The 27655-nt window shown below is 46.5% G+C and overlaps 1 protein-coding gene and 1 long non-coding RNA gene across 5 annotated transcripts in view; one reads left to right on the top strand and one right to left on the bottom strand.

The window, feature by feature from the left end:
- AFAP1L2 (actin filament associated protein 1 like 2) overlaps positions 1–27655 on the bottom strand; it is a 143862-nt gene that overhangs the window by 69295 nt on the left and 46912 nt on the right. The window contains exon 1 of one of the 4 annotated variants that reach the window (XM_053312309.1): positions 17700–17865. The exons of 2 other annotated variants lie outside the window; for them this stretch is intronic. The gene's annotated coding sequence lies outside the window, so the exon portion shown is untranslated. Of the gene's footprint in view, positions 1–16329; positions 16370–17699; positions 17866–27655 lie in introns of those variants that run through there. One more of the 4 variants, XM_053312310.1, reaches the window with a different exon arrangement.
- LOC128352098 (uncharacterized) lies at positions 806–25776 on the top strand. The gene is made up of 3 exons (XR_008320205.1): positions 806–910; positions 10956–11044; positions 25417–25776. It is a non-coding gene; the product is annotated as an uncharacterized LOC128352098 (long non-coding RNA).

Raw genomic sequence — 27655 nt, 5'->3', positions numbered from 1 at the left:
AAAGCCCATGAGATAAAACACACTGAAGGTAACACTAATCCTATCATAGATTTAAAAGCTAAGTCACTGTTTTTATTTAATGTTTCAGCAGACTAATGTTTCAGCAAACTGCTGATGAATGAGTTCATGCTCTTTTCTTGGAACATTTTACACTTCTCCCTTTTTTTGCTCTTTAATCTCTCTTTTGTGCTAACAAACCTCATTGCAACTCAGCTGTAATTTAGCTATTTCTTTTCCCTCCGTATCATCACTATTTGATTATTACTTACATTGTACACTGTAATCAAGGGCTGTCTCTATAGACAGTTTCTGAAGTTCTTACTTACAAGTCATAATTCAGAATTGGCTTGGTCTGCAGAATTTCATTCTAAAACCTGGCTTGAACTTTATTGAGGGTCATTAGTGCTGAAATTTTGAGGTGTTTGGCCCATCTCACTTGACTTAAGACATTCAAATGGGTGAATCAGCATAAGAATTATCCTTGAATAAGATGTCTGATCTGGTCAAAGCTCCCTGAAGAGCTTATAATGTACTGTGTTGAGAGAAAAAATAGTACCACTAAGTAAATTAATAGCATACAACTGGTTATTAAAACATTAGATTTATAATTGTTACTTAATGCACTCAATGCCAAATGTTTGGAAAGCTGAGCAAACAGAAGGCAGCAAAAATGAGGAAAGGGGCGGGTATTGCTGTGTACTGCCTCTTTAAAAGGCAAGCTCAGAAGGCACTATGATGTCACAGGCCATGTGAGTGGAGGAATCAGTAGCCTGCATGCTCTCCTCTGAACATTCCTAAGCTCAGATGGATCAGTAACCAGAGACTGTCCTCAGATAAGCTACACTTGTTATTTTACCAATCTATATTTTTGTATGCTGGACCTTTCCAGTGAGTTGAAAGCAATAAAAAGGTAAAGTGTGCTATCAAGTTGATTTTGACTCCTAGCACCCACAGAGCCATGTGGTTTTCTTTGGTAATATACAGGAGGGGTTTACCATGGCCTCCTCCCACGCAGTAGGAGATGATGCCTTTCAGCATCTTCTTATATTGCTGCTGCCTGATATAGTACCAGCGGGGATTTGAACCAGCAACCTTAGTCAAGCATATCCCTACTGCGCCACTTAAGGTGACCTGAAAGCAATAAACAGTAGAGTTATTAGAAGGAAACTAGCATGTGCTGCTGTTCTCACATAGCCAGTCTGATGGCAATGATGATAGGATGTATTATAATTTTTTATGGTTAGACAGTTTTCAGACCTCATTGTGACTTTACTTTCCATGGCAATATATCTGGAGTGGCCAAGCAGTTTTCATCAGTTTAATCAGATGGCCACCTCTGGACCACCCAGTTGTTCTGTTCCATACTTTGCTGTTAGAGATATCTAAAACAGTTGAATGTGGTCCTGGCCCAATGCCTAATTTATATCCAACAAGTCTCAGTAAGTGGCAGATTCATTTTGTGACTAAATCAGAGCTATGGATTCAAAGTCAAAATCCATCTGGTGTGATCCAGTCTAATGGGCACATGTGATTAAGTCAGACCAGTTTACAATCTACTTGTCAAGGCAGTCAGACTCAAGCCCTAATCAGCAGGACCTGTAGTGCTTCAAACTTTATTGTGATCTTACTTTCCTTGGCATGCCAGATAGTGGGTGGACATGTGCACCCACACTCCCCCCACCACATGTTTTGGTAGGCCAGTTGACAAATAAGCATGTACACCACTCTGAGCTCCTCGGAGGAAGAGCGGAATATAAAAGTGATAGATAGATAGATAGATAGATAGATAGATAGATAGATAGATAGATAGATAGATATTGTCAGAACAAGTCCATAGGCAGGCAAGACCTTGTTAGCTTCTGATTGACCCCACTGCTATAACACTTGAAGTCCCTGCTTCCACAGCATTCTCCCAAGCTAACTGGTACCCAGACTTCCCGCCTTTATCTCTAGACTCTTCTCTGCAATTTCAGTTTGATGGCTGTGCTACTTTCATACTTTCCCCTGCTGATCACTACATCTTCAGACTGCTCATTTTAATGGAGTTGGATGCTATCCTGTACAACCAAGAGATTAAGTTCCTATGTACTGATAGGTGACAAAGGTGTCTCTTGGAGACTGTTGCTCTGCAAAGCGAGAATCACTGTAATTCAACAAGGCTCCATACTGTCTCCAATGCTCTTTAACATCTACATTAAACCACTGACAGGGCTGGACTGGGGGCACTGAGAGGGCAGTGGAATGTACGTGGGAAGGGCGCCAGGTTTTGAGCAGAGTGGGTACTTAAGGGTGGGAGTATTCACTGTTGCCAAATGTGGTGAGGTGCAGGGGCGCCCCACAGGTGGGACACACTGGGAATATGCCCTGTGGGCCAGTCTGAGCCTGACCACTGGGAGAGATCATCAGGAGATTTGGTGCGGGGTGTTATCAATATGCTGATGACACCCAATTCGATTTCTCCATATTAGCTTTATCAGGAATCAGGAAATGGCATAATTTTCCTAAATGCCTTCCTGGAAGTGGTAATGGGCTGGATGAGGGATAACAAAATGAAGTTAAATCCAAATAAGACAAAGGTACTGTTTGTGGGGGTGGGGGGTCAAGATCCGAGAGATGGTTTAGATCTCCCTATTCTGGGTGGTGTTATACTCCCCCCAAAAGAACAAGTACATACCTTGGAAGTGCTCCAGGAGCCAAAACTCTCTCTGGTTTCTCAGGTTGAGGCAGTGACCAGGAGCACTTTTTATCAGCTTTGGCTGATACATCAGCTATGCACATTTCTGGAGGCAAATGGCCTTAAAACAGTGGTACATATGCTGGTAACCTCCAGGCTTGACTAGTGTAATGCACTCTATGTAGGGCTGCCTTTGTACACAGTATGGAAATTACAACTGGTACAGAATTTGGCAGCCAGGTTGGTCTCTTGGACAACCTGAAGGAACCATATAACACTGATTTTAGAAGAACTGCACTGGCTGCCAATATATTTCCAAGCGAAATACAGAATGCTGGTTATTACCTATAAAGCACTTAATGGCTTGGGTCCAGGATCTTTAAGAGAGCACCTTCTTTGGCATGAACCCTGTCACCTATTAAGATCATCTGGAGATGTCCGGTTATGGTTACCACCAGCTCATTTGGTAGCGACTCAGGAACAGGCCTTCCTGTGGCTGTTCCAGGGCTATGGAATATGCTCCCTATTAAAAATAAGAGCATCTCTATCTCTGATTCCTTTTAGGAAGACCCTCAAGACACACCTGTTTTTTTCTCAGGCTTTTAGTCAAAACTAATTTTTAATTGTTTAATTATTTTCTAATTCTGTGGAAGTGTTCTGGTTGTTTTTATTCTGTGAAAGTGTTCTGATTGTTGTTATTCTGTTTTGTATATGTTGTATTTTGGATTATGTACACCGCCTAGAGACAAATATATTAGGCAGTATATAAATTAGATAGGTAGGTAGGTAGACAGACAGAAAGACAGATACGACAAATACACAGCCTTTAACTCTTCACACAAATTGTATCTTCATATTTTTACCCAATATAAAGAAGCTATTCAAAAGTTCTGGTGGTTCAGCAAAGCTCTAATAAGCTACAGAAGACTTGCAAGCTTTCTGTAAGGGGAGGAATAATTCATTTTACATGCAAAAGAAATTCATTCTGAACATCTTAGTCCAATTAAAGTTCACATTCCAGGTATTAACCCATAGCCATCTCTTCGGCCAAAAATCTCTACTTCTTGATACTTCAAGGGTGTTTATATCTGGTTATAACAGACAACTTCTGCAGGAAATACAAAACTGATACCTCCAAAGGGTCACATGCTTTTCTTTTAAAATCTCAGCTGCAGAAAAATAATAATGAGTAACTGGAGACCAGTTCTACTTAGTTTCCTAAGAATAATCTGGACTAATTCCTTTCAGCCTCAGGCTTAATTCAACTCAGGATGTGGTTATCTTACAAAACAGGAAACACCATTAAATAATCATTACATATTGGGGAACTCCGATCATTTTTCCATCTTCAAAGTACTTGAGAAATTAACAACTACATTAAAACCTGGGAGGTAGCATCAAAATTTTATTTTAAGAATGGCGCTGCAGCAAAAAGAATTGAACAAAAAAGGATAGCTAATCAAAAATCACAAAGTGACCTAACAGTAGCATTGGGATTCGAGATTTGAAAACGATTGGGTTTTGATACTGTATTTTGCTCAAAAAACGCTTGTGTTCTTTTTGATTTGAACATTCTCAAGGCAAGAAAGAAAGAAATATTTGCTTCTCAGAGCTTATGCAAGCTTGTTTTACAGACAATGGATGGTCACACTGATCAGTATTCTTTCATGAAGGCCTCTTGTGCCACAATACAGTAGCTTTCCAAATATACCACTGAGTTTCCCATGTGTATACCAATGTTACATTGACATTTTCCTGCAGCAAACATGTAAAGTGTGTTTGATGTACATCTCAGAACACCCATAAACTACCAGTAATCCTGGATACATGTTAAAGATGTGCTCATGGAAGCCTGCCCAGAAGGCATCAGAGGGGCTGTTTTCTCATTCCATCAGATGAGCAAGTACATGAGACAGTGAGGAGATTCTCACGATCCACCAAAAGGGGGCTAAGGGAGCCTAGCCTGCTGGTGGTGGATTGTGTGCTGCCACGGGAACTACATGGCTCCCGGCAGCAAACCCTCTTAATCCCCCCTCCCCTTAGCCGAGGTTAGCGGAGTGAGCGCTCTGCTAACCCCGTCTTTTGGATTGTGTATTGCTGCGGCATGGCTCCGTGTACCACAGCAACACATGAGGAAACCCCACCCCACCCCAGGAGGCTAAAACAAGCCACCTGACCCTGGGGGTCTCTCCAGGATGCCCCGCGCACTTGCGTGGGGCATCCTGGAACTTCCAGGGCCCCCGCAGTCCCCGTTGGCTCTGTGACAGAGCCGGCAGTTGTGTGGGCAGCCGATCCGGCCACCCAGGGTTGCTTTCCTGCTCGTCTGCGGGGAGAGCGGGATAAGCCCACTCTCCCCACAAACCCCCTAGAGGCGAGTCTCACTGATCGTGAGACTTGCCTCAGTCTTTCTCAACAGTAGCACACCACCAAGATGTTAGAATACCTTCCCCATGGAGACCTGTTGGGCCCCATCTTTTTATGAGTTTTTAAAATACAGTTTTTGTTTCAGCAAGCTGTTGATTTATGAGTTCTGAGCTATTTAAAGGAGATATGCTGGTTTACTTTCTGCTCTTACGTGATGCTGCTACTTTGTGTATTGTAGTTTGTACTGTTTTTGCTGGAATATTCTTGTTTATGTATTTGTAATGTTCTAAAGCCGCTTTGATCATTTTTTTGACAGAACACCCTCTCTCTGCATCTTAATATAGGCTGTAGGAGATTCCAGAGGAGCTTGCCAGAATAAAAAATGTACTTGTTAGTGGCAAGCTGGCAAACACAATTGTGGGCCTGTGTATTTGAAGCTGGGTTTTCTTAATTTCTTAAACCCAAGCCCAATACACTAGCCCAGGGCTGCACAACTTTGGCCCTTCTGCAGATGATGGACTACAACACCCATCATACCTATTGGCTACTGTGGCTTGGAATGATGGGAGTAGTCATCTAAAAATATCTGGAGGACCAAAGTTGTGCAGCCCAGCATTATCCAATGCATTACATGGGTTTCATATGGAGATCATTTTCATATTGTACATGGCAAACTCTTTCATTGTGTACACTAGAGTTTCCCACAGCACACTTCTAAAGACAACATGGGCATTATGACCCCAATCTCTCCAGTGTTTCCAGGGTCAAACGCCTCCCCTTGCTAGTGGGCCTCTGAAGCTCATTGTGACATCACAAAACTCCTCCCTTCTCCCTCAGGAGAATAAAAATACTGGTGGTGATAATCAATTTAGCCTGGATACCAAGACCAGCCAAATGTTAGATGCCTGTTCAATCATCAGCTAGCTTTTGAGCTCACTCAGGCCTTGAGAAAGCTGCTATCCCTCAACTTAAATAGAAAAGAAGAAGGTAGGGGAAGAAGGTTATATTGACCTGGTCCCTACAGTGGCACTTAAGTGAAAATTTGCTCTTCTTTCACCAACTAGTGTTGGAGCTTAAATATAATGAGGCTGTTCTCATGAGGAGCCAAGCCCAAGCTTAAGCAGCTATGCCTGAGCTTGGCTGCCCATGAGAACTGCCAGGATCCATCCAGAGCCCGGAGGTACTGCTGTGCTAAATCCAGCCCCACAGGCTGGCTCTTTGCCGAGGTTAAGGGTGCAAACGCGCTATTAACCTGGCTCCGAAGATTGTGTGTTGGTGTGAGCTGCTTGCAGCTTGTATTGACACAGAGACGGTCACCTAGAGTCCGTCTCCTGGGGGAATCCCCCAGGGCACACAGCACTTGGCGTACGGTGCACTGTGGGATTCTTGGAGGCTCAGAGCGATTCACGCTGCTATGTGATGCACAAAGCAGCAGCAATCATGTGGGGGCATACTTTATTCTCCTACCAGCTGAACAATGGGGGGAAGGCAAAGTTTGGGAAGCCTTCCCCCACCCACCCAGTTGTGTGAATTGACTGTCTGTAAGGGTAGGTTTGTAAAGAAAGGCTGTTTGGGGAGGAGTGTTATCGAGTGGAGAAGTGAACGGAGAAGAGAATGCTTATCCCTTTCACTGCCTTCTGTTTTTCTGCTCCAAGTCACACCCCAGGAACCTTCACTCCTCGTGGAGTCATAGATATGTGTTATCCCTCTTAAATACACTTCTGGAAACCCAAGAGGAGGTTAGTAGCAGAGGTCCAACTTGGACCAGAAAAATAAGAGGGAAAGGGTTAAATGTTCTACTCCTAGTGCTTTCCTGCTCAAAATTTTCCCCCACTACATAAACCATTATAAAAAGTAGCTCATAGAGGCTGAGCTTTCTTACATGCATTTCTGTGTAACCAGATATAATTTTATAGCAACACGAATTGCTATGAGAGATTGTCCAGGACATCCAGATGACATCAAGGGATGTTGCACAATCTCTTAGCCCCATCTGCTGACAATTTGTGAAAAATCCATCTCTTTTGAAGATTTCTTTTAAAAGTAGTATATTTCAAAGAGGCAGATTTTTGACAAGTTATAAACAAATGACCAGCAGATAGCACTGAGAAACTATGTGGCATCCTTTGATTTTATCTGGACACCCTGGAAAAGCTCTCATCAAAATGTCTGCTCCTGTTGGAATAAATTACTGTCTGGAAATGCTCGAAATCTCATTCTCCGAGGTGATTATGGCAATTCTTTGTCATTTGTGTGAGGACAGAAAAAGGGACATTATTTCAGGAACTCTGGGAATTTAGGATTTTTCCACATGACAGGAGATCAACCACTTGACAGGAGATCAACATTCTTAAAAGGCAGTATGAAGCATGGATCCCAAACAATAATCAGCTCCCTGATAAATGTACATGGCTTTATATCAGTTACTTTCAAAACACACTTCTAACTCTCTTACATGTTCTTAGTAGGTACCCAGCATACAGACACCAAGAAGACATTTGTGAAGTGTCCCTGGAAGGGAGGAGGCAGTAAATTACTACAGCATGAAGCTATAGTATTCCCATGCCCACCCCACTCACTCTGAGCCAGACTCCTGTGCAATTGTAATCCTTCTAGGCAGCATTTCTCTGCTCAATAAGCCGGCTTGCCAATATTAGAAACAATGCTGCCACAGAGGATAGAATATGATGCTTTCACAGGATTTTTTCCTAGCACAAAATGGAAAGCAGTGAATTATTCTGAGACCTATATTGGTATAATGGGGGAGCAGATCTGTACATACCAACACAGCCCCAAATGCCAGTTCTCACCTAATTAAGGTCCAAAATGTGTCTTGCCTTTGTCAGCATTAAGCAGGAAGCATATTGCTATTGGCAGCTGGGAACTGAGTCCAGAGAAGACTTAGTCCAGAAAGAAAAATGAATTTAGTTAGTTAGTATACAAGATTCAAAGAAGAAGCAACAAGTAGCTTAGTGTTTGTGATGGGCTACAGGAAGTCATTAGAATTTAACACACACACACACTTCTCTAAAAGCTGTCATAGGAGCCCAGAGAGCTGTTCAAACCAACAGCTGAAATATCCCTTGGCTCTGTGTTCTGCTGCAACACTACACTGCCATTCTTCTCAGAAATACAGGACTTATAGAGTAGCAACTCCTTTGGGCTCTTCCACTTATTAACCCCCCCTGCGTTTAGTTAACAGTGGCGGGGGATATGAGATTGTGCTTACTGGCCATGTCTTTTGATAATCATAATCATTTTGCTAATCTTAATAATCTTGATAATGCATAATCATAATACTGCATGTGCAGCAGCCAGGGGGCATGGCTAACGGGTCTGTTGGCATCGAGAGGTGTGGCCTTCAAGCATGACTCCATTTCCCCCCTCTATATGCTGACTGAGTGCATGGGAGTTAATGTGAACAGTTATTTTGAATGGTAACTATGTATGACAGATACAATCACCTCTTTATTTGGCTGTCAGAACATCCATATTTTGTTGTCAGAACTAGGGATGTGCAAAACATTTCCATGTTGCAAAGTTTTGAATGTCTCAAGCTCAAAACAAAATGCCCTTAAAATAAAGGGCCTGTTTCGAGCTTGGAACAAAACAACCCCTTTCAGTTTGAAATATTTTGAGCGCCATTTTGGAAGCCTTTCCCCCCCTTGCTGATTGGTTTTCTGGCACTGGCTTCTACTCCTATAGGAGTTTGGGGAAAAGGTTGTTAAAAGTCATCTGCCTGCCAATTTCTTTTGAGGGTGGGATGGTAGGTAGCACCCATCATGCCCTACTACCCAACCCATTTTGGTGTCCCTAGAAGCTACCTATGGGGAACAATGGGGTGTTTTGAGTTTCTCCATTGTTCTCTATGGCCAAAACACTTGAAACATTTTGAATTTTGTTCCACTGAAACAACCGGGCTGACTGCTGTTTCCACAAAATATTTCAGCTGTCTGCATTTTGTTTCAAGCTTGAAACAAGATGCAAAATCTGTTTCATGCACATCTCTAGTCAGAACATGTCAGAAAGATCCAGTGTGCAAATATGTATTATTACAAACCGTCTGGAAAATCCAGGGCAAAACTTAAACTGGTACCTTATGCAAGCAAAGCTTTATCTCAGTTTGTCTTTTGGGCCGAACTCCTCCTCTGTCCTTAAAATGATGAAGCAGTAATTGTATTGTCTGAAAGCAGTGTGCATATTATTGAATCAAAGTGCTGCAAAAAGGCAATAAAACTGCTTGAAAGTCAGTAGTGCTGGCATGAAATATTCTGCCACAAAGCACTATTGTAGTTGTAAAATGCAAAAAGCTTGTAATCCTATGTATGCTACACTTAGTAGGGAGCAGATCCCTGCCCTTAGTGGGACTTCTGAGTAAATATGTTTAGGATTATACAACACGACACAGCACTCCTCTAGCCACCCATACTCTTCCTCTTTCTGATTTCTATACAAGTATTACTTTGTCCATAGTTTGTTCTTAGTCTGGTAAATTGAAATGGACATTCATTCAAAATGTCCTCAATGTAGTATATGCATTTACTTTGTTCTGTATGGTAATAGCAGTCTTGTAGAATATCAACTGATGTTCAACTGCAGAGCATACTGAACCAAGTAAAAATATTATGCATATCATAATTATCTGCCCTTGCTTCAGACTGCTTTTGCGAAGGGCTGTTTGTTTTCCACTTGCAGTTAAGGTAAACCACACATTCTATTTTCAGCCTACATGTTGTGAGCACAGCAGCAGAGAAAGCTCTTAGTTTGGCCTTCTATAACGTGGATAGCTAAGAATTAAAAGGATGGGGAAAGATGTCACGAAGCTTTACTAGCTCAATTAGTATCTGGGGGTATCAATGAAGATACAAGTCAGGTGATGAATAGCCATGTCCCTTCCTAAAGAGCTTGAAATCAAAACAAAATGAAAATGGACAAATAAGGCAAGAATGTGCAGAGTGATTGGGGGGGGGGGGACCTAAGTTCTTGAGCTCCACAATGTTCAGACACATAGACACAGTGCAGGCAAAAGATTCAGAATCCATAATTCTGTGCAAAGTAAAAATCCAGTCCCTCTTCTCATAACAAATTATGCCTGTTTAACAGATAATGACAACTGGATGGAATGGGGGGGAGGAAAGAGTAATATTGTTGAGAATGGAACAAAAAACTGGGTCCTTGAAAAAGGCTCTTCTACAATGGTCTCTCCATTCTCCAGCACACTGGGAGCTCCTGCTAATACCCAAATCTTCAGAAAGTTACACATGTGAATCTATTTTCCTCCCCACAGGACTAGAAACTTTCTATTTAAAAGGATCATTCAATCTTTCCAAATGAATTTAATTTAAGTGACTTAAATTAACTGTTTCAGCATTTCTGATCTCCACGGTCAAGACCAAAAGTGTATTGCAGCGCATGTTGCTATTTGCATGCTAACAAGTACCAGTGCAGGTTTAGGGCAGATGGTATAACCTGTACAGCTGATTTAACACAGTACAACAGACTCCACGCTCAGATACAAAATGCACTGTAGGAAGCAGCCTTGATCTTGCTGTTATCATTCCATTTATGAAGCTTTCCTAATGGCTTTTCAGGCTGAGGATATTAATTTAGGAGAGGTCACAAAAACACAATACTTTAATTTCCTTCAGTGACTGCAATCTAATTCAGTTTAGATTGAAAAATGCATTTTCTTTATTTCTGCATACACAAGCATGTATGCAGAAATGAAACGTCTGTCAAAATACCAACAATTTAAAACTTTACTTCTCTGAAATCTTTTTATGTACACTTTTCACATTTTTGATACAGATGCATAAGTGATCAACCGTGCACAGAAACACTCCACCTTCCCCCCACCCCATAATTCTTCTTTGATAATACCAAGACAGACCACTGAACAGATACATTTGGATTCCAGAAAGCCTTCATTGTCCAAGATGCATTCAAAAGAAGATCTACACAACTCCCCTGATGAAAAACAGGAGCAAGATGAAAAGCCTGAAAGTGGTAAGTGTACAATGAGCAAGGAACTGACAATTAATATTAACATGGGACTTGAGTCAATCTTCAGTTATTGGCTGCAACTTTTTTCATGGACAGGCACTGGCTGACATCAATGGATCAGTCTTTCTCCGCTCTATCCACCCCAGCTGGGGAAATGCTTCACCTGTTCACTTTTGCCTTGATATAACTAGCATGTTACCATCTGTTTTCAGAGACAAACCTCACTTTTAAACTCATAAGCAATAAACCCAATATGACTGCTGTTTAAGCTGGGTTTTGGAGCACATGTGGAAAGGCAATTCAGAGGAACGTTCCTCATGTGATGAAGGGGTGCCTTGAGAGTGCATCAGAACATCCTCCGGTGACATCAGAGAGGTGTGCTCTCAGTGCATCCCCAACCTTATTGCGTATACCAGGTGGCACCTGTCCATCTGACCCATTGCCAGATAAGCTACTAACTAGAAATGGTATACTTCCCTAAGTTGAACAAAGGTGTACAAAATATATGATCTTTCTTATGTTACTATCTAGCAATGTAATACAGGCAGGAGTAGCAATGCCTAAAAAGTGGGCTTCTTTTATACACAAGACAGTGACCATTGCTCAGCGAGAGAGCACATGTTTTTGCCTGCAGAAGGCTCCAGGTTCAGTCCCTGGTACTTCCAGGCAGGGTTGGGAAGAGAAATAATGCCAGTCAGTGTGGACAATCCTGATCCTGAAGGACCAATGGTTTGATTCAGTGTAAGGCTGTTAATATGTTAGCATAAGATACCAATATAAATGCCTTTCATTTCACAGCTTCATGACCTGAGGACTGAAACCTGGCACAGAGCTTAGTCCTGCTGAGCTGCCACTCAAATTAAACCCTAGCCCAACAGATTTCCAATCCAGGCTCAGGGACCATCCAGGTTTGCATCTGAATGTGTGAGCTCCCTAAGATATTCCCTTTAGGGGATGAGGCCGCTCTGGGAAGAGCATTTGTAGGCTTTCATGCAGTCGGTTCCAAGTTCCCTCCCTGGCATCTCCAAGATAGAGCTGAGAGAGAGTCCTGCCTGCAACCTTGGAGAAGCCACTGCCAGTCTGTGTAGACAATACTGAGCTAGATGGACCAAGGGTCTGACTTAGTATAAGGCAGCTTCCTAAATTCCTATGCTAGAGAGTTATCCTGAATTAAATGGGCCTTAATTTAGAAGCAGTGGAGAGGTGAGGAGTCTAGCTGGGAGAGGAGAAAATGAAGCCACAAAAGTACATAAATATCCTACGAACACATTGACAGGAGAGATGGAGGAACCCATTCATTTTAGGTTAAAACACTTAAGCCAAAACAACAATAATAAGATTTTGATACACATCCAAGTTCGTTCCATAATCTCAGCACATTAGACAAAGGCAAAACACAAAAGGCTCAAGGGACATGGAAACACCCAGTCATCCCCTAAAATAGGAATAGATCAGATAATCACAGCTGGAACATGCATGGGATTGTACTCCCTTGCATACCACAGGCTAACAATGCAGCACTCTCACACACAGAATTGCAAGCGGGGTCGGAAAGTCCATTCCTCCACTAAAAATACTCTGAGAAAATGACAGAAAGCAGCACATAGATATAACTCATGCCACTCACCACAGATTTTCTAATGGCAGTAGTTTAAATAAGTGGAAGAAAGGGCTCCACTCTGAAAATCAATCTGGCTGAATGAAATCTAGGTGCTCCCATGGAAAATAAGCCCATCACTATAAAATGGAAACTATGGTGGGGAGCAGGAAGTTGATATTTTCTGTGCTGATGATGCTCACAGCAATGTGTAATCTCCACTTTAAAAGATATTTTAATCAGGGCAATCAAAATTACTTTATGCAAATCAAGCAAATGTGCATGTATCTACTTTCAATGCATCATTTGTTCTGCTAGTCATGTGGAGAGGCAAAGAATAGGACTTCTCCTCAGGAGAACCTGTGCTAATGAGGATGTGGACAAGCTGCTTGGAACGGTGCGGCCCACCACCTGTCCTCTTGACCCTTGCCTGACATGGCTTAGACTATCTGGCAGGGCAGTTGTTGTAGAAGGCCTGATAGAGATTATAAATGCGTCTCTGAGGGAAGGTACGATGCCTCTTAGTCTTAAGGAGGCAATTATTAGACAGCTTCTGAAGAAGCCTACTTTGGTTCCCTCAGAGCTGAGTAACTACAGGCCTGTCTCCAACCTTCCGTGGATGGGCAAGGTAATTGAGAGGGTGGTGGCTTCCCAGCTCCAGACAGTCTTGGAGGAAACTGATTGTGTAAGAGAAACTTAAGTATGTAGTACACCGCTCTGGGCTCCTTGGAGGAAGAGCGGGATGTAAAATAATAATAACAATAACAGAAAAATGGAAAAATAAGCCCCTGCATGGTCAATATTTGCACAATATAAGTGGAAAATCAGACATCACCAAGACCTGGCAATGGCTTAAGAATGTCAACTTGAAAAAAGAAACAGAGGGTTTAATACTGGCTGCACAACAACAGGCACTAAGAACAAATGCAATAAGAGCAAAAGTCGAAAAATCAACCACAAACAGCAAGTGCCGCCTTTGTAAAGAAGCAGATGAAACCGTGGACCACCTAATCAGCTGTTGTAAAAAGATCGCACAGACGGACTACAAACAAAGGCATGACAAGGTAGCAGGGATGATACACTGGCACATCTGCAAAAAATACAAGCTACCTGTAGCCAAAAATTGGTGGGACCATAAAATTGAAAAAGTTGAAGAAAATGAAGATGTAAAAATATTATGGGACTTTCTGACTACAAACAGACAAACATCTGCCACACAATACACCAGATATAACTGTAGTTGTGAAGAAAGAAAAACAAGTCAAAATAATCGACATAGCAATACCAGGGGATAGCAGAATGGAAGAAAAAGAAATGGAAAAAATCACCAAATACAAAGATCTACAAATTGAAATTGAAAGGCTGTGGCAGAAAAAGACCAAAATAATCCCAGTGGTCATTGGAGCCCTGGGTGCAGTTCCAAAAGACCTTGAAGAGCACCTCAACACCATAGGGGCCACAGAAATCACCACCAGCCAATTACAAAAAGCAGCTTTACTGGGAACAGCCTATATTCTGCGATGATATCTATAACAGCAGCAACAACATTGACAATAAAATTCAGCCATCCCAGGTCCTTGGGAAGGACTCGATGTCTGGATAAAACAAACCAGTCAATAACACCTGTCTGACTGTGCAAGTGAGTAAGTAAGTAAGTAAGTAAATAAATAAATAAATGTCTAGATCCATTTCAAACTGACTTCCGGGCAGGCTATGGGGTGGAGACTGCCTTGGTCGGCCTGATGGATGATCTCCAATTGGGAATGGACGGAGGAAGTGTGAATCTGTTGGTCCTTTTGGACCTCTTGGTGGCTTTTGATACCATCGACCAAAGTATCCTTCTGAAGCGTCTGAGGGGGTTGGGAGTGAGAGGACTGCTCTGCAGTGTTTCCGCTCCTACCTCTCGGGCAGGTTCCAGACGGTGTCCCTTGGAGACTGTTGTTCTTCAAAAACTGAACTTTTGTATGGTGTCCCTCAGGGCTCCGTATTGTCTCTGATGTTGTTTAACATCTACATGTAACCACTGGGAGAGTTCATCAGGAGATTTGGTGCTGGTTGCTATCAGTATGCTGATTACACCCAAATCTATTTCTCCATGTCAGCATCATCGGGAGGGGGTGTAACATCCCTAAATGCCTGCCCGGAGGCGGTAATGTGCTGGATGAGGGATAACAAACTTAGACTGAATTGAGGTAAGAAGGAACTTCTTGTGCGGGGTCGGAACTGTGCGGGGTCGGAATTGTGCAGGGTCGGAACTCGAGAGATTTTTTTTATCTGCCTGTTCTTGATGGGGTCACACTTCCCCAGAAGGAACAGGTATGCAGTCTGGGGGTGCTTCTGGATCCAAGTCTATCCTTGGTGTCCCAGGTTGAGGTGGTGGCCAGAAGTGCCTTCTATCAGCTTCAGCTGATATGCCAGCTGTGTCCATTTCTTAAGATAGATGACCTCAAAACAGTGATACATCTGCTGGTAATCTCCAGCCTGGATTATTGCAATGCTCTCTATGTGGGGCTGCCCTTGTACATAGTCCGGATACCATAGTTGGTCCAGAATGCGGCAGCCAGGCTGGTCTCTGGGTCATCTAAGAGAGACCATATTACTCCCATATTGAAGGAGTTACACTGGCTGCCGATATGTTTCTGGGCAAAATACAAAGTGTTGGTCATAACCTCTAAAGCCCTAAACAGCTTGGGCCCTGGGTATCTAAGAGAACATCTTCTTCATCATGAACCCCACCACCCATTGAGATCATCAGGAGAGGTCCATCTGCAGTTGCCACCGACTTATCTGGTGGCTATTCAGGGACAGGCCTTCTCCGTTGCTGCCCCGAGGCTTTTGAATGCACTCCCTAGTGAAATAAGAGCCTCCCCATCTCTGACAACTTTTTAAAAGTCTTTAAAGACACATCTGTTCACCCAGGCTTTTAACTGATATTGTTTTGATTGTTTTAATGTTGTTTTTAGAATATTGTTTTAAAAATTTTAAATTGTTGTGTTTTAAATTTCTTGTTTTTGTTTTTAACTAGTGTTTTACTTTTGTTTTTATCTTGTTGTAAACCACTCAGAGACGTAAGTTTGGGGCGGTATAAAAATATGTAAAATAAATAAATAAATAAATAATTGAATTGAGCAAGATGTTATGGTTCTGGTGGATTTTTATATCCTGGGGATGGCTGCTGCTACTTCTTTAATTCCTATGATGTGATTTTTTTTAATGTTTATGGATTCTGTGATGTCATTAGATCCAACAAGTGTACAGTGCATACCATGTGAAGGGCCTGTATCCAGATTCACTTTATATGAACACAGGTACAGTCATTCACACAAACACCTGTATGAGTGTACTGACATGTGTGCATTCATACAGCATAATGCCTGGATCAGTCTATTGTATAGCAAGATTTCTAAACAAAGAAAATAGGTGAGCAGTGCTGGTGTATGAGAGCAGTGGTTAAGAGTGTCAGAATAGGAACACGGTGACAAGTTCATAAACTCCACTCAGCCATGAAGCTCACTGGAATGATCTTAAGCCAACCACTACCTCTTAATTTAGTCTGGCAGGGTTGTTATGAGAACAAAACAGAGGAAAGAAACAACCATGTACTGTATGCTGTTCAAACAGTGGAGTAAAAATTAGTTAGTTAGTTAGTTAGTTAGTTAAATAAATAAATAAATAAATAAACAGTGCTCACTGAAAATGTATGGTTGGAAACAAAAAATCCGGGGTTAGAGCCATGGTTCCTCAGGCTTTGGGACCAATTTTCCACTCATTTCTCACACATAAAGTAAGATGAAACAAATGGCATTCTAATCTTAAATTACAGCACACAAAACCTAATGACTTCAGCAACTAAAAGCCTCTTCCCTGCATCCACACAGCTGGTTTGATTTTGTAGAGAGGAAAACAATACTCCCCATCACCCCATTTTGATATACAGTACTTTTGAACCAAGAAGTCTTAAAAAGGTACTTTATTATTTTGCCCTGTTCATGTTCTTTCTCTCTATCTTTCTTTCTTTCATGCATGAAGGGAAAGCAAGCAAATTAGCGTAGGTTTTTGGATCATGGGTTCATAGCTTTTTCTGAATTGCTTAGTATTTTCTAAATGCCTCTGTTTTGTTGGGAGATAGCAGAGAACACTATAGTCACTGTTCTTCTAGCTTCCTACACAAGTGGGCACAGCATTTTGTCTTTCCCCCCATGCGTTCTTTTGAAGATTTTTCCAGCGTTCCTCTTGAGTAAATAGTGAAAGCCAGAAAGCTTCTTCCTAGGGTGACTCAGCCTATTATTTGTACTTGAAGCCTGAAGTAGTGATATCAGCTGTAGGGTACAGGGGAGTCTCATTCCACATGAAAGCAGTGTTATATTTGCTTGGTGGGCATTGTCTTGTTGTGCAGTCTCCCATCACCTCCCCAAAACAATTATGAAGCATCAATTGAAAGACTGAAAAGGAACGACTGAATCATCAACAACCACTTTCTATGGGCAAGAAAATTCCCTTCTAAGGTGCATAGCATGCTTCCTAAATAGACTCCCTTGGAAACAAATAAGACACTGTCCAAAATGAACCTCCACTCCTGGTTTTTCAAATGCAGCGACTGATGTTCCAGGCTTTGCATTGTTGCCGATTATAACAGTTTATATCAATTATATCTTGTGGTGGTGTTTTTTTTTTTAACTAATTCTGGAAGACATCTTCTTCTACTCCATCTCAAACTTCTGAGGTGCTGGGGCCTTTGACATAACCCTACTATGCTGGAGGGATGGAAATCATGACAGTGGCCACATTTAGAGAATAACAGATGTTCACTTGTGCTGGGGATCACATCTGGCTAGCTGACTTTTGCATTACTTGTATGAGACATTCCACTGCCAGATCAATTGGACAGGAAGATCCCAATAAAGCTTCCAAAATAGAGGTCAGCCAATGAGCATCCACGCATTCAGAAAGTATACTGTCTTCCTACAGTCTTTAGCCAGATGAACTTTGATTGGCTGCCCAAAAGCATTCACCCACATTCAACTCATCATAGTTCACAAGAGAAAGAAACATTGGTCTTACCGTGAAGAGTTCTTTCTCCTCTGAAGTAGGAGGTCACAGCTTACAATGGGTTGTCTTCCTCCCCTTGCTCCAGGTAGACAGGAAGTCTCAGGTGTTTGAATAGGTAGGTCCGTCCCCCTTCTCCCAGCATGCCCAGGCGTAGTTCCCCAGTTCCGACTGTCGTGCCTCTTGATTGTACAGTGTGACAATGCTCGTTGGTCATCTTAGTTGTTGAGGAGTTGTTATTGGCATGCACGGGTCAGAGGACAGAACCCTGAGACTTAGGAAGGTTAGGTTAGTCAAAGAGGATGAATGTTAGAACAGTGATCTATCACTGCAGCTCCCCGGATCCACGGGTGGGCCGCGTGACCTCCTACTTCAGAGGAGAAAGAACTCTTCACGGTAAGACCAATGTTTCTTTCTGCCTCGAAGTAGGAGGTCACAGCTTACAATGGGACCTACCAAAGCAGTCTAGGTACCCGGGAAGGGGAAGGGGATCCCTCTCAGTGGAGCACCACCTGCTGCAGTACAGTTCTCCCAAAGGCTGCCTGCTCCGAGACCAGGGAGTCGATTTTATAATGTTTAAGGAAAGGGGACGCGGATGACCACGTGGCTGCGCGGCAAATCTCCGCTAACGGGGCCTGGGCCGAGAAGGCTGCCGAGGTGGCTGCACTTCGAGTGGAGTGCGCCGTGATGCCTCGAGGTACTTGTATCGACAAGGCCTGATAGGCCGTGGCGATGCATGCCCTCAGCCATCGCGCCAGGGTCGCCTTAGAGGCCCTGTTCCCTAGGGACCCGGCGTGGAAGGACACGAAAAGGGCCTCGGACCCCCTGAAGCCCTTGGTTCTACGGATGTAGCATCGCAGAGCCCTGTGAACGTCCAGAGTGTGCCATTTCTGCTCTAGTGGGTGCTTAGGACTGGGGCAGAAGGATGGCAGGACAAGCGCTTGGGAACGATGAAACACTGAGTTAATTTTGGGGATGAAGGTAGGATCCGTCCTAAGGACCACAGCGTCCGGCTGGAAGGTGCAAAGCTCCTTACGGACCGATAGTGCCCCCAGTTCTGACACCCTGCGTGCCGAGGTTATCGCTGTTAGGAAGAGAACCTTGTACGATAGGTGCCTCAGCGGAATAGATGAAATAGGTTCAAACGGTGCCTGCGTGAGTGCGTTGAGAACCTTGTTGAGGTTCCAAGAGGGAAAGCGATGAACTGGTGGCGGGGCGATATTGGTAGCGCCTCGTAGGAACCGTGAAAGGTGGGGGTGTAGGGTGGTACCCCCAGCCCTCCTGAGTTTCAGGACCGATGCTAGGGCTGATGCTTGTCGTTTCAGGGTACTGGGCTTCAGGCCCTGGTCCAGACCCGCCTGGAGGAAGGCCAGGACTTGTGGCACCCTGGCCGAGGTAGGGTTGACACCTTTGCGCCTATAGCCCATCTAAGGAAGGCCGCCCAGGTTGTCTGATAAATCCTGTTGGTGCTCTGGCGTCTGGCAGCTAGGATGGTGTCCTGCACTGACCTGGAATATCCTTTTTTGGCTAGCTGTGAGCGCTCAAACTCCAAGCGTGTAGCTGGAGCCACGCTGGGTCCGGATGTAGTACTGGCCCTTGTGACAACAAGTCTCACCGTGCCGGTAGAGGCCACGGATCTGTCCTCGAGAGGAGAACCAGATCTGCGAACCATGGGCGCCTTGGCCAATGGGGAGCCACAAGGATGAGCTGTGCCCCCCTGTGGCGAAGTCTCGCCACCACCCGGGGTATGAGGCCTATTGGGGGAAAGGCATACAGGAGCCCTGGAGGCCACGGTGCATTTAGTGCGTCGGTTGCCTCCGCGAGGTGATGGTGGAACCTCGTGAAGAAGCGGGGAAGTTTTGCGTTCTCCGGTGATGCAAACAGGTCCACCTGGGGGGTTCCCAGTCTGTTCTGGATCTGCCTGAACACCTCGGGGTGGAGAGACCACTCCGCCTGGTCCACCGTCTGGTGACTGAGCCAGTCCGCCTGAACATTGGAGATGCCGCTCAGGTGTTCCGCCCTGATCGACTGGACATGGGCTTCTGCCCACTGGAAGAGGGACCTGGATTCCTCCATCAGGGACCTGGATCTGGTTCCGCCCTGGCGGTTCACATGGGCCTTGGCCGTCATATTGTCGGTCCTGACCAACACGTGTCGACCTAGGAGGATCCCTGTGAAGTGGAGCAGAGCCAGCCGGATGGCTCTGAGCTCCAGCCAATTGATACTGTGTAGGGTCTCCTCCAAGGTCCAGGTGCCCTGTGCAGTGTGTCCCTCGCAATGGGCCCCCCACCCTGAAAGGCTGGCGTCGGTAGTAACCAATATTCTGTCGGGTTCCCTTAAGGGGTTCCCTCTCTCCAGGTTTGGGGAGATCCACCAAAGAAGGGACTCTCGCACCTCCTTCGAAAGGGGAAACAGCAGTCTGGAGCGACTGGCGATCTCGTCCTGGAAGGGAAGCAGGGCCCACTGTAAGGGGCGCGCATGCCACCTTGCCCATGGCAGGCATTCTATGCATGCGATCATGGACCCCAGGAGCTGAGCTAATGTCATGATCTCCACCCGGGGCCGGCGGAAGAGCATTTGAATCTGGTCGCGTATCTTTTCCCTCCTGTCCACAGGAAGGGAGATAGTTGCTGCCTTGGTGTCGAACCAGGCCCCCAGATGCTGAAGGGCCTGCGACGGAAGGAGCTGGCTCTTGGCCTCGTTCACCAGGAAGCCGTGGTCTAGCAGTAGCTGGTGAACTCTCTGGACATCCCTGCGTGCCCGCTGTTGAGAATGTGCCCAAATTAACATGTTGTCGAGGTACGCATGGACCCTGAGGCCCTCCAACCTCATGTGTGCCACCAAGGCGGCCAGCACCTTGGTGAAGACACGTGGGGCCGAGGATAGACCGAAGGGTAGGGCCTTGTACTGATAGTGTTTCTGGTTGTAGCAAAACCTGAGAAACTTTCTGTGGGAGGAGTTGATGGGTACGTGAAGATACGCCTCCTTGAGGTCTATGGAGGCCAGGAAATCGCCAGGAGCAATCGCCTCCCTGATAGAGTGAAGAGACTCCATCCGGAAACGCCGCTTCCGAATGTAGCGGTTCAAGCACCTGAGGTTCAGTACCGCCCGCCAGGAGCCGTCCCTCTTGGGAACCAAGAATAAAATGGAGTAGACGCCACGACGGAACTCTGTTGGGGGCACAGGCTCTATGGCCTGAATCCCCAGCAGGTGGTCTATCGTCTGCCTCATCCGAAGGTGTTTGCCCCTGTTCCTGGATCTTGGGGAGACAATGAACTGCTCCCGTGGCCGGGAGGTGAGTTCCAGGCAGTAGCCCCGCTCCACTATGCCCAGTACCCACCGGTCTTGTGTGGATGCAGCCCACCTGGTGGTGAAGTGCTGCAGCCTGCCCCCAATCTGAAGATAGTCAGTTCTGTTTCCGGTTTTGCCGGCCTCCCGCCTGTGTGCCGGGGAAGCGTTGTTGGCGTGGGCCCGCTCGGCCTTTCTGGTTCCAGTTAGAGTTGTTTCCCCAATGGGGTCGGCCCTGGGGCCGAAATGGTCGGTTGTCCCGGTTGCTAGAACCCTGCTTGTAGGAGCGAAAGGATAGTCTGTTATTACGAAAAGGCCTACATGTCTCCCTGCGCCTCGCGGGCATGGCCTTTTTCTTGTCCTGTGTTTCCACCAGCACCTCATCCAGGGACTCCCCGAAGAGTTTACCCCCATTGAAGGGAGTGGAAGCCAGGTTGGACTTTGATCTAGCGTCCACCTGCCAACTCTTGAGCCAGAGCGACCTGCGAAGGACTACGTTAGCCGCTATAGCTCAAGATGATGACTGAATCGAGTCCAGGCTGGCATCTGCCATGAAGGCCGCTGCTTTAGCAAGCTTATTGAGGCCTTGCCTGAGCTCAGTCTGGCCAGGTTCCAGCTTGTTAAGGAGGTCCTTGACCCATAATACCGAGGCTCGGGCCATGATAGAAGTGGATGCCGAGGCTCGGATGGAGTTGGCCGACGCCTCGTGTGCTTTGCGCAGGAGTGAGTCTGCTTTCCTATCCTCTGGGCCTTTAAGTTGCTCGTCCCCCTCTCTGTTCACTATGGCTCCGGACACCAGGGCCACCACCGGTGTGTCTACTTTGGGCACCGATATTTCAGCCATAGCTTCCTCGGGGAGGATATAGTACTTCTTTGGAAAGGAGCTGGTGTGCCTGGTGGCCGCTGGGTTAGCCCATTCGGCCCGCATAGTGTTCCGGAAGAGAGCCGGGAAGGGCACTACCGGGGATTGGAGCCTGGGCGAGGGGAAAACCTCCCGTGCCAGCTGACCCGGGTTGCCCTGCTCCTCTGGCTGCGGGGCTGCATCGTTTATGGCTCTCCTGGCCTTAGCCAGCATTACATCGTAGGTATCCTGGGAGAACAACCTCAGGATAGGGCCCGGGTTCTGTGGGGCCTCCTCCCCTGACAGCTCCCCTTCCTCCTTGTCAGAGGGCTCGTTCTCACTGCGATTCCCTGTGCTATCCCTGGGGGTCGGTGGGGACGTAGGTCTCGCTGGGGGAGGGGGTGAGACCCTTCCACTGGGGCCAGCTTGATCCTCACTAGACCCCTGACCGCTTGCGGGGGCGACCCTTGAAGAACGCCTGCGTCTTACTGCGTGGGTGCGAGGAAGTGTCCTCTCAGGGCTGTCCTCGGAGGATGAGGACTGGGACCTTATCCCTGACTGTCCGGGGGTGAGTTGTGGCAGGGAGCCCCGTGGAAGTCTCGAGGCCCTCCTCATCTCCCTGGCCACTGCCTCTTTCACTGAGCACGAGAGTGCTTTGGCATTCGCCCTCATCTCGCTGGCCATCATGTCCCGGACCCATTGGGCTCTCTCTTGCATACACTCAAAATCCCCGAACGCAGCACTCACCTGTCGTCGCGTGGGGATCGACGCCGTCTCATACCTGGTTTCGTGCTGGGCCGCCTGGGGCAGATGGTTGAACTGCGGAAGGCGCGGCCTTGCTAGCCCGTCGTCATCCGAACTCCGTGCCCGGGTATATGCGGCTTGGGTGAGTGGTCTATGGACTTCCCCCAGCGTGCGGACATCGCATGTGGCGTGGGTGAGAGGTCTATGGACTTCGCCCAGCCATCCGCTTTCCTCCGTGGCAAGGCTGAGAGGTCTATGGACTTCGCCTGCCGGGCCCCTTGTGTACCCCCGTCTCGGGTGAGCCTCCAAGACTTGCCCCCCGTGTGTTACCTGATTCAGTGTGGGGAGACATGCCGCTTGGGGGTAGCCTAGACTGTCCTGGTGGAGTAGTCCCCAAGCATTGTAGGCTGTGGAATCCACCTCAGCCTCTATGGGTGCCATATGCAGGAGGCCAGCAGGTGGCGCTGCTGCGTTGGCCCTCGGTCCTGCCGGATCCTCCACGTGGTTAACTTCGGCCGTGGAGGGCCGAGTAGAGGCGGCAGACATAGGGCCAACCCGCTGCGGGGCCAGGAAGGCCGGCAAGGCGGCGGAACCGCTGGGGCCGGCAATGGCGGCGGCGGCCGCAACGGAGACGGCCTCGGCGGGCATGGTGGCGATGGCCGAAATGGGGGCGGCCCCGGCGGCCGCAACCGCCGCAGGAGCCTCTACTGAACCCGGGTCCCCCGCAGTGGTGGTGGGAAAGTCCCTGGAGGAGGCGTGAGCGGTATGCGCGGCTGGGGCCGAAAGGAGGGCGGCATGTGCGGCGCTGGGGACCGCAATGGCAGCGGCCTCTGTGGGAGGGGGAGCGGCAGCGGCACCAGCCGCAGCGGCGGAGGCCCCAGTGGTGGTGGCCGCCATGGCGGCTCGAGTAGCAACTGCGGCGGGGGCAGAAGTGGTGGCTGCGACCCTGCTGGTCGCTCCAGGGGAGACTGGCGTGGCGGCGCTTGGTGGAAAGCCGCCTATCCCCAGGGCGCCTAGTAAGGAAGGCCCTGGCCGAGGCGGAAGGTCTGAGCAGGTGGAGGGAGCGAGGGACAAATGTCCGCTTCCCACCGGCTGCGCGCTGGCCACGTGCGTCCCCTAGTCTTTCGGCTGCTGTCGCGAAACGCTGCAGGCAGCCTGGATCAATATCCTCTCGCTCTGTCTGGAGGCAGGCAGGGTTGAAACCAACTTTCCCCCAATTTTTGTCCCCTTGGGGTTCTTTTTTCTCTTTCCCTGGCCCAGTGAGTCAGGAGAAGAGGAAAGGTGCCACTTTTTGGCCCTTTTCTTTCCTGCCTTCTGTTCCTCCCCCCCGGTGCCCTCTGAGAGGGATCCCAGAAGGGAGTCCCCTGTCTGAGCTAGATTCATAGTTAGTATAAGGGAGCTCACCAGAGTAGAAAAAGTTGAGAAAGATCGTTCTTTGGGCAGGAGCCTGCCCAGAAGCGTCTAACCCGGAGCGTAGACAGGAAGGAACTGGGGAACTACGCCTGGGCATGCTGGGAGAAGGGGGACGGACCTACCTATTCAAACACCTGAGACTTCCTGTCTACCTGGAGCAAGGGGAGGAAGACAACCCATTGTAAGCTGTGACCTCCTACTTCGAGGGAGAAAGGCCTGAAATTTTCAGTGTAAACAGTGGTCTTCCCCATGGAAATGTGAGCAGTTTTTAGGGAAATTTTAATTCAGTCATCCTCTAACCCAGCCTAGATTTTGAGGCTATTCACACGATGGGGCGAAATCGGGCTGGCGGAGGCTAGCCCGATTTCGCCCGATTTCGCTGCGAGCCCAGTGGTTCCTAGGCGGGTAACCCACCTAAGTACCCCTCCCCTAAAACCAGGTTTGCGGAGTGAGCGCTCCGCAAACCTAGATCGTGAGTAACCGCGGCATGGCTCCATTCCGTGGCTACTCATGAGTAGACCCCCAGAGGGGAGGCAAAAAGCCACCTCCCAGCTCCAGGGGTCTCCCCAGTATGCCCTGTGTGCTTGCGCAGGGCATACTGGAGATTCCGGGGGCCACATGGCCCCCGAGCTCCCCAGCAACTGCTGGCTCCATCACGGAGCCAGCAATCCGGCTGCCCAGGGTCCCCTCCCAGCTCGTGTGTGGGGAGAGCAGGCTTAGCCCGCTCTCCCTGCTCACCCTTCTAAACCGGGTCTCACTTATTGTGAGACCTGGCTCTTTGTGTAAATCTTGACTAGAGAAGAATAAAGTCATTTTCTAGTTACCTTTCATCATGAATTTTTAAGTGATCCACTGAGCTGAGGAAGTCCATGATAGTCAGATGTGGTGCCGATGGCATTCCCTCCTCATAGACACAAGCTTAATTTGTCACCCACTTAATTTGTCACCCACTTAATTTGTCACTCCCATGTAGTAATTGGTGATCATCTTCTGAAATTCCACATATGAATAATTGGGCAATGTGTGGATAAACCTTGGCACAAGGGCTTCTTTTCATTTATTTAATCAATCAACACCATACCTATTGCTACACAAGGTGCCATATAAAAATTAAGGGTCAGTTCTCACAATAAGGATGAGCAAGGAACTGGGATCCCCAAGCCCTATGTGCTCTGCAGTCTATGTTGTAAGAACCCAGAGCTTTACAGGGAATCCAGCTCTGTTGCCTCAGTGAATCTGGACTAAGCCTGGATCGGTAGTCTAGAATCTGGTCTGAACTGGCTGATCAGGGCTTGATCCAAGTTCCTGTGGCAGATGATCTGGATTCTCGGTAAAACGCCGTGGGTTTTTTGGAACCCAGATTCCACTGTCCTGAAAGGGCCCTAAGGAAAACATGGCCTTACCTGCAGACCAGTGGTACCTCTAATTTTTTTCCTCTCTCTGCAGGATGAGTTTTGTTCTGGGCAGCAGTATCAAGGCAGCATGTGTGCACGTGCATTCAGAGAGAGACCTTCCTGATTCAACCTGAGTGGGATCTACAATTACTGAGCAGGCATTAAAAAAACTTGTGAGTGTGCACACGTGTGCATGCCTTAGAGGGAACACTGCTGCAGGCCTACAATCTAGTGAACCAAAGGCTGCCTCCCTTGGATTTGGTTTGAGAAAGCCATGCACCCACTTCCCAGTATTCACAGCCACTCAGACAGAAACTGGAGCTACATTACGAGTTCTTTGGCTTCTGGGTTAAGAGCATTTGTGACCTGCTGTTACTGTACATTTTGACCATCAGATTAAAAACTGGCAAATGTTTGCAAGCAGCTGGGCTGGAGTCAGATTTTGTAGAGTGGGAAGAAAATAAAATTTTCCCTTCCAGATTTCTTAGCAGCTGTTTCTCACAGATGACATGTGTTAACTTCCAGCAGGTCCACATAGCATTCTGAGCAAAAAATATCCCTCACATTACAGTTTCCTATATGGATATAAAACCATATAGGAAATTCCTGCTGACCATAATGCATGACTTTTATGCTGCAAGTGGGTTGCCAAGCATGCAGCACCTGCCTAAGCCATGAATTTGAAGAACAAAAGATGGAGATTATCTCTGCAAATGACAAGTGCACTAGACTAGACCTCAGATGTGCTGAACGTTCACCTGGCATTAGGGCAAATACTCTTATTGTAAGACAAAAGTTAAGTTCAGAGCACACTTTATGCTTGCTATGATAGATTTTGCTGAAATGGCCTTCTCATACTGAGTTCCCACTGAAGTGCACAGTTAAAAGTCCTAAGTCCCACTGATTTCAATTTTGCAGAATTTATAGCCCACTAAGTTTTCTCTTTTCCATCTTCTTGCATATTAAAAGATAGGGAAATCTTCTCTTCATATCTAACTTGAAATTAAAATACAACTTCCTTTATATTCAGGAACACTGAAAACATTTGAATATGAGAGTGTTCAGATAAATTGAAATTGTGTACAGGTTTAATTACATTGACATAAGACTAGGAGGGGAATAGGCAAATGATAGTCAAGCACGATAAATAATTTGAAATTTCTATATAGCAAGGAAGGCAACATCTCTGCTGACAGCAGCTGACATTCAGACTATTTTACTCAATAGTAATATGCAGTACTTACTTTAAAGGAGCACTTAATTGCAGTAGCACTACTCCAAGGTAACAGCCACCTAATGGCGCAGCGGGGAAATGACTTGACTAGCAAGGCAGAGGTTGCCAGTTTGAATCCCTGCTGGTATGTTTCCCAGACTATGGGAAACTCCTATATCGGGCAGTAGCGATATAGGAAGGTGCTGAAAGGCATCATCTCATACTGTGCAGGAGATGGCAATGGTAAACCCCTCCTGTATTCTACCAAAGACAACCACAGGGCTCTGTGGTCGCCAAGAGTCGACACTGACTCGAAGCCACACTTTACCTTTACTCCAGGGTGACTTAGTCTGGATGTCATACAGTAACTTTAGCTAAGTGAAACCATCTATGTCATTTGGGTCCCAAAGAAAAATATAAAACAGAAAAGGTGGTATTTTTAATGTGGTATTTATGTTGGTGTAGGGAAGTAGCAGCCATACTTTGATGGATAGTGTACCCTTCCCAAGACCCCAGACAACTGCAAGTATCTCCCCAAAGTGGATGTTTTACCTCAGCAATTAAGCAAGAGACAAAGAAGAGGCTGGAACATATAGAGACTGGCTTAGAGGAAACTACCCAGGGGTACACAATACAAATCACAATTTATGCATCACTGATGTTGGAGATTCCCAAGCATGAGACATATTTTTGTCAGGAACTATTTTTAAGTGTGTGTAAGCCTACACTTGAGAAAAACCTTTGTGTCATAAAACAACAACACCTTGCTTACTCCTATTTTGTTTTCCGTGCTACCATTACACAGGATTTCAGTGAGAGTAGAAAAATAATAAGAACATAAGAACAGCTCTGCTGAATTAGGCCCAAGTCCTATCTAGTCCAGCTTCCTGTTTCACACAGTGACCCACCAGATGCCGCTGGAAGCTTACAGGCAGGAGGTGAGGGCATGCCCTCTCTCCTGTTGTTGCTCCCCTGCAACTGGTATTGAGAGATATTGTGCCTCTGAGGCGGGAGATGGCCCCCAGCCACCAGACTAGTAGTCATTGGGGCTATTCTTACTATCACAAAAACCGGGCTA

The sequence above is a fragment of the Hemicordylus capensis genome, chromosome 3 (assembly GCF_027244095.1).
Source record: "Hemicordylus capensis ecotype Gifberg chromosome 3, rHemCap1.1.pri, whole genome shotgun sequence".
Classification (NCBI taxonomy): domain Eukaryota; kingdom Metazoa; phylum Chordata; class Lepidosauria; order Squamata; family Cordylidae; genus Hemicordylus; species Hemicordylus capensis.
The sequence above is the reverse complement of the archived record's forward strand: the minus strand, read 5'-3'. Positions and strand labels throughout refer to the sequence as shown.